This window comes from Eleginops maclovinus, chromosome 9 (assembly GCF_036324505.1).
Source record: "Eleginops maclovinus isolate JMC-PN-2008 ecotype Puerto Natales chromosome 9, JC_Emac_rtc_rv5, whole genome shotgun sequence".
Classification (NCBI taxonomy): domain Eukaryota; kingdom Metazoa; phylum Chordata; class Actinopteri; order Perciformes; family Eleginopidae; genus Eleginops; species Eleginops maclovinus.
Genome location: NC_086357.1, coordinates 17,621,302 through 17,628,128, shown reverse-complemented (window position 1 = coordinate 17,628,128; position 6,827 = coordinate 17,621,302).

Here is a 6,827-nt window from a genome sequence, read left to right as displayed (position 1 = left end):
GCCCCGGCTCTCCAGCGAGACAAAATAGCTTCACCAGCACCACAGTGCAGTTCAACTGCATCTGAAAGGAGACGGGGACCAAATCCCTCTCATACACAACAAAACAACACTGTAGCCTTTTCAGTGTGACTGCCCACAAGGAAAGGGCCTTTTCTGTCTGCGGCGGACACAGTGTCTATCTATCTATCCGCTCCCCACAGATGTTGACACTGTTTGTTGCGGGTTAAGATGCACTCTAAAGAGCATTGTTCCCCTTGTATCTGTTCTGTTATTGAGTTTTCCTGTCTTTCTGGACGAGGGCCGGAGGTAGAGAGGGGAGAAAGCGGTGAAAGACCTCCGGATAGCAGTCAGCGCTCCAGGGGGCCTTTCTGCCCAGAGAGACCCCGGCAATGGGCTTCATTGTGGATAGCAGCAGGCAGCCACCAAGAGCTGTATGCTGGAAGTATTGTGTTGCTGGAGGGACCCGAGTCCCTCTCCAGAACAGGGTCAAAGGTGAGCCCCCCTGTGGGCTGCTCCATACCTGCCCTGCCCTGTCCCCCCCTTCCACTCTCACAGGCCCACGGAGACAGGGCTATATACAATAGAAACCAGTCAACACACTACTAAGGAGACTCTTAAGATTGAGAGGTAGCAGAGCGGAGAGACTAATTCAGTGCGCTCTCCACTTTTCGATGAATAGCTAATTCGATTAATGGGCCCATGAGAGGGAATAACGAGTAAGGCAGGTCAGAGGCTTCTCTGTGCAGCTTACAAGGCCATGTCTCAGCACTCCAGCATGATAAAAATCTTATCATTGGCACAAAACAAAAACCTTTTGATGGCATCTCAGCTATCAGTATTGTTGATGCGGGCATGAGTCACAAGGTGGTGTATGTACCTGTGTGTCTGCAGGTGACTATGTGGCTGTGCGTGTGTGGATACGTAAGTAAGAGCGCTTTTAGAGACAACAGGATGGTGAAAGAGCGTGTCAAACATTTGGATCTATGCTGAGCCAGATCCCGCACATATCGCCTTATCTCAACACCCCTGTGCACCTAGGGAATGCTAGTTCTCATGTCTCCATGCACCGTCAGCTTTTTGAACACAAACATACAGCTCTGCTAAATTGCTATACAATATGAAATGGACCTTCTTAAAATGTAATTAGGATATTGTTTTTAAGGGATCTAGTTTTTAACGTTCATAACTAGGTGTACTTCGATTTGTGATATACACACCTTTATTTGGGAGGGTTCTCAAATAAAATGAATCAAGTTTCTGCTTATAATAAGTATTGTCCTGTCTGTTATTCTCTGAGATCATTGTCAACATAAAACCTGTGTGCAGTTGTTGCCCTATGTAGTCCCAAAACAAAAGCTATTAACTTGCCATGTATTTATGTTTATATATTAATGTGCCTCTTTGTTCACCTTTTTGTCAGCTGGGACCTCCCCCTGTGGCACCCCAAAGGCAATGCACTTATGGTTAATGCATGGATATACGTTTTTAACTCTAGTTGTTCTAGATTGCTTCTCATTATAATACAACAAAACCATCCCTCCCATTCACTGCGGGATCATATTAAACTTTTATGTTTTGAAAAGCTAACACCTGAACCAGTCTCCTGAAATGATTCATGTTTTTTTTTCATCTATTTGGTCCTAGCAGTTACATTTTTGTTATGGTTTTATCAGTTGTTAGCCCTCATGGCTCCACCCAATTGGGGGAAACAAGAGAGAAAGTGCTCTATGGTGGACACAGAGAGTCATTTAGCTATGGGACTAATGTGCAGTGTTTATGACAGAGGATACATGCCAGTAGTCATCCCTGATTGGTGCTGTCAGTGGTGATGTATGAGTGTGAAGGGGCATCTCTGACCTCAGATTAACAGTACATTAACCCTCTCCCTAGGCGAAGCCAGTGTGCCTCTTAAACCCTGACCCCCCGTCCCCTCACACCACCACAGGGGGTCTGCAGTCACTGCTCTCCCTTCCAAACTCTGCAAGATGCCACATTGTGTTCTCTCTGGACTATTGTGTGCAGCACTAAATTATGTGCCTTCTATGTCCCCCAGTTCTCATGCTCACTTCAAGGGAATGCCAATGGCTGCAGGGCTGGAGCTGTAGTGTCCAGTTTGAGTGTCATCCCAGAGGGGAGCTTGACCACGAGCTACAGGTAGCTTTCATGGCTGCCTGGCAGGCTGGCTCCTTCTCCCAGTGTCTTGCTGATCTAAATTTGTTGTCCCCCTCTGTGTGTCTTTTTTTGGAGTGTCAACCGTGGGGCCCCTGATGGGAGATTTGTTGATATGATAACTCGATTAGGGTTCCAGGATGGATGACATTTTGGCAAAGAGCCAGTCAGCAGCACCCAGGGAGGCACTGACTCGTCTCCTTAACCTCTCCTCAGGAGGCAACAATTAGTGGTAGTAATTGGTGAATTAGCAGTGTTGCTACATGTATTCTCTACTTCCTTCTCGCTCTCTTTGGGATTTGGATTGACTGTTGGCAGAGCAATTGACAATTTGTGCAATCAGCACCTTTTGCAGTTAACAGTTCTGCTGCAGTATATTCTCCCACTATGTGCCCTTTGAAAACACAAAGTGACTAGACAAACGTTTCATTACTGAAGGGTAGGTTGGCCATGAGGACTCCCTTTTTTATTTTCCGTTGACACCCTTCTTTATGTGGCTCACTGCCTGCAGTTCAGAAAAGTTAATTCAATTAATGCGGCCATGGACTGCATTTCAAACGCTGGTCTTTTTGTCTGAGAGTTTTGCATCATAAAACGTCTTTACATTTTTATGCTTTTTTAAAATGTTAAAATGGCCACAGAAATATACATGCGCTCTCAAACAAGGCCGTTACCTCGACAACATGATGTCCCTTTTGTAATCTCATGGAAATGGAAGTCTTAACTGCAAAATGTCATTTCATTATAAAATTTTGTTGCAGCTGATGCAAATCTGCCAAATGTTAAAATGAAAGTCAATTTCGCCAGACTCTTTGTGTGCCGTGCATTCAAGTGTAAAATCAGCGATAAATAACTAAATTAGAGTAAGGAAGCTGATGATAACTTGAGATAAATACAATATATATGAAACTTTATTGTTTCACATGTGTCCTGGTGGGTAATTACATGCATTTCTTTCATTGCTTAATTTTGGAGCAGGATGCAGAGAAGCAAGAACTACATTTTCAGGCAAGATTACAGACTCAAATAATCGTAACTGAAATGTAGTAAATCTTTACAGTTATCTACAACATTAGTGAGTAGTTTTCCTCTCTTGATAAATTCCTTTAGTGTTTAGGAGTTCTCTGCGAGTCCAGAAAGATTCTACAGGCCCATTCCAGCTTAATTACCTCGCCTCATCTTCCACTGTAGTCCGTAGAGCTTGTCGACTCTGGTGACCCCTGACCTGTCATGCACTGTGGGTTTAGCCTGACGTATTCAAGGTGTTGCCATCTGTGCCCCCACCCCCCCAACCCCTCCATCTCTCGTCTCTCTCTGTGGACAAGTGCTCTGTGTCCTGGACCACTGGGCTGGAAAAGTTGCTTACAGTGGACTGTTTGTTTGGCTTTGTAAACGTATCAGCCCTGGAGAAAGGAGGGAGAGAGAAGTTGCAGGGCTCCTGAAGGACACTTGTGCTGTTTTTTTCTCCTTTTTGGTTAACAGTTCTACAGAGGGCTGTGATTCTCTGCTCCTATGAGTTAACTTGTCACTCAATGACCTCTGACTCTGTGTACCCAAACAGAACAATAGAGTGCAACTTTACCTGTGTGTGTGTGTGTGTGTGTGTGTGTGTGTGTGTGTGTGTGTGTGTGTGTGTGTGTGTGTGTGTGTGTGTGTGTGTGTGTGTGTGTGTGTGTGTGTGTTAAAACATTGTTTTAAAACTCAGAAATATGAACTTGTTATAAACTTGATAACTATGCATTTTATAGGTAATGTAATGGGTTTTAAATATTGATCAAAACCGTATGTGCAGAAATGGAAATCATCAACATTAGCAAAACACATTCTCAATGATGGGGTCAAATCTGTCTTCACAATGAATGTTTAGCTTTTTTTTTTATATGTAAAGAGGACTGAAAAGGTGCAATCCATTTGTCAGCTCTTTCAGCCAGTGTCAATGGAAGAAGAAGTGAGTAGATCTAATAAAAATCAAAAAAATGTAATTAACTGATGCAATTGTGTTTAAGCAGCATGATGGCGTAGATAGAATCGGAGGATGAACCTAGATAGATAGATAGAATCACAGGATGAAACCCTCTTTATTAGTAACATACATGCACACAGCAGAGCACACACAGTGAAATTGGTCCTCTGCATTTAACCCATCCTAGTACTAGGAGCAGCTATCGTGCAGCGCCCGGGGAGCAATGGCGAGGGGGGGCTGGAGGTGTCCGGTGCCTTGCTCAAGGGCACCACAGAAGGGCATAGGAGGTGAACTGGGACCTCTCCAAGTAGCAGTCCACTTTCCATATTTTTCAAGTCTGTTCGGGACTTGAACCGGCGACCCTACGATTCCCAGTCCAAGCCCCTACTTACTGAGCCACTGCTGGACCAGATTGTTGAAAAGTAAAATTTTCATCAAACATTTTGTAAGTAAAATCTACAAACTAATAAATCTATTATATCAGAAGAATTTTGTGAAGTGGAAGATTAAAGTAACATGAATTGAGGTAAAATAATAGTAACATGTACCTACAGTAAGTATAGTACTTTGGTAAATGTAGACAGTTTGGGCTTAAATGTAGCGTATGAGTGTAGACGCCTGCGTGGCTGTTTGTGATAGGACACAGGGCCCTCCTGCATACTAAGGTGACTGTTCTCAGATGCCTTGGCCTAAATGCACCTAGTGATGATTAGATGATCTCGTCATAGGACGCAGAATTAGGAGCAGCAGAGCCAGCTGATGCAAATCCACCACCGTCTTTCATTTTCCACTCGATGCCTGAATTATCCCAAAGCAGCTGTGGCATGCTGACGTGTGACTGACGCTCGAGGTCAACTCTTAAATTGAGAAACATCTTATGGTGGAAACTTCAGTGACATCTGTGTGGTTTGAATATGACGATCAGTGTACAAATCAACATCTTAAACAACTAAACCATCACAGAACTTTAACAGATGGCGCTGTGGTGTCCACACACACCCAGGACGTTCTCTGTGAGTGATGTGTCATGACACCGCAAACGAGATGAGTTGGCCCAGACACTGAGTGTGCATCCAATGTACTCATAATCAACATATTCATCATTCCCTCTCCCAAAGGAACTTGTTTTGTTTTGACGTGTAGATGTTGAGTGAATATTATGTTCTTTTCTGGCACCGACTGAGTCCTACAGTGCACTGTTGTACTCATTATGTATTTCATAACAAGCAATACATTATGCGTCTTGGATGGCAGAAACAGAGACTTGGCAGGGTCTTTCTCAGAGTATCAGAGGTGACACGTAAAACAGATCACTCTCAGTAGGCAGACAATGACACCTAGTGGGCAAAGGTTTGCGCACGCGTCCATTGCTGTAAAATAAATATTTTACAGCAATTATTGTACAACCCTGCCATCTAATGGTTGTTTAACTGCTCAAGACATTGATGAATCTAGGAGTAACATATTTTTGACTGGGAACTATTGGTTCAGAGATATTTAAATAAATGCACATTGATCTACTTTCTGCAGCTATTCACTGTAAAACCGTTTTTGTTAGTGCTTTATTTAGTCAAAGATATAATCCTGTGTAATCATTTTTGAAAGTCATGATGACACACAAACACACAGAGTCGCAAAGATTCAGAAACAATGATTTAAAGTCACAAAGTTGTTTGCACACAAATTGAAACAAAACCAGCCTCACTGTCATGGCGAGTAACCAGAGTTTGACCACATTTACTGCAAAATGAATTATTAAAGATACAAATGACTGGGTTCACAAGGTATGCACTAGTAGTGAAGTTAGTAACAAATACAAGCAGCCCATTGTAGTTATCATAGGTACAAATGAAAAAAAATGAATCAATTAAACACAAACAATCCACAAGAGTCATAGTAAAGAACATTTAAGAATACAAATCAGTTATAGCTTAGTCCTACCGATTCTCAAAATGTTGCATTATAAGTACATATAAATGGTTCCATTGGCAGAAAATATTAGAAGAGAATAAGCTCTCTCGAAAATGATGCTTGTAATAAAGCGCCCTCTCATGGAAGAACTAAATAGCAAGCACCTGCAATCACATTCTGTACACAATATATAAAGTGAGGGGAGTGCAGTGCAGATTATCCATGGCAATAATCATGATCCACATTTTAAACAGTATGGAATGGAACATGAGTTCAGATGGCACTCAATAAGGGTAATTACTTTGTGTTAGCAGGAGTACTGCCAACACACAGCAGGAGTCCAATAGTGCAACACTAGAAAGGTAGACGAGACAAATTATTCCTTCAGCCTTTAGGGCATATTTATTATATAGCAAACAAAAGAACTTCTCTTCCAGCCTTCATCATATTGGGAGCGGGCCAAGAGAAAAATCACGCGCAGAACATTCATATATATAGGGGGTGTGACGTCACCAATCATATTCATCTCATATAAAATCAATAGCACCCCCTTATGGTGTGGAACAGGTAAGTAGTACAGAATACATCTCAGTCAATCATACACACATATGTCAACACTTTGTCCTCATTTTACAAGGTACTTTTGTTATATTGATCATCATGTCGTTGTATGTACAACATCACATTTTTCAAACTTTATATAACCAGACCAAAAATATAAAAACATTTTTTTAATTTCAATTATCCATCCCATACTCTTTCCATACTCAAAGTTGGTATTTGG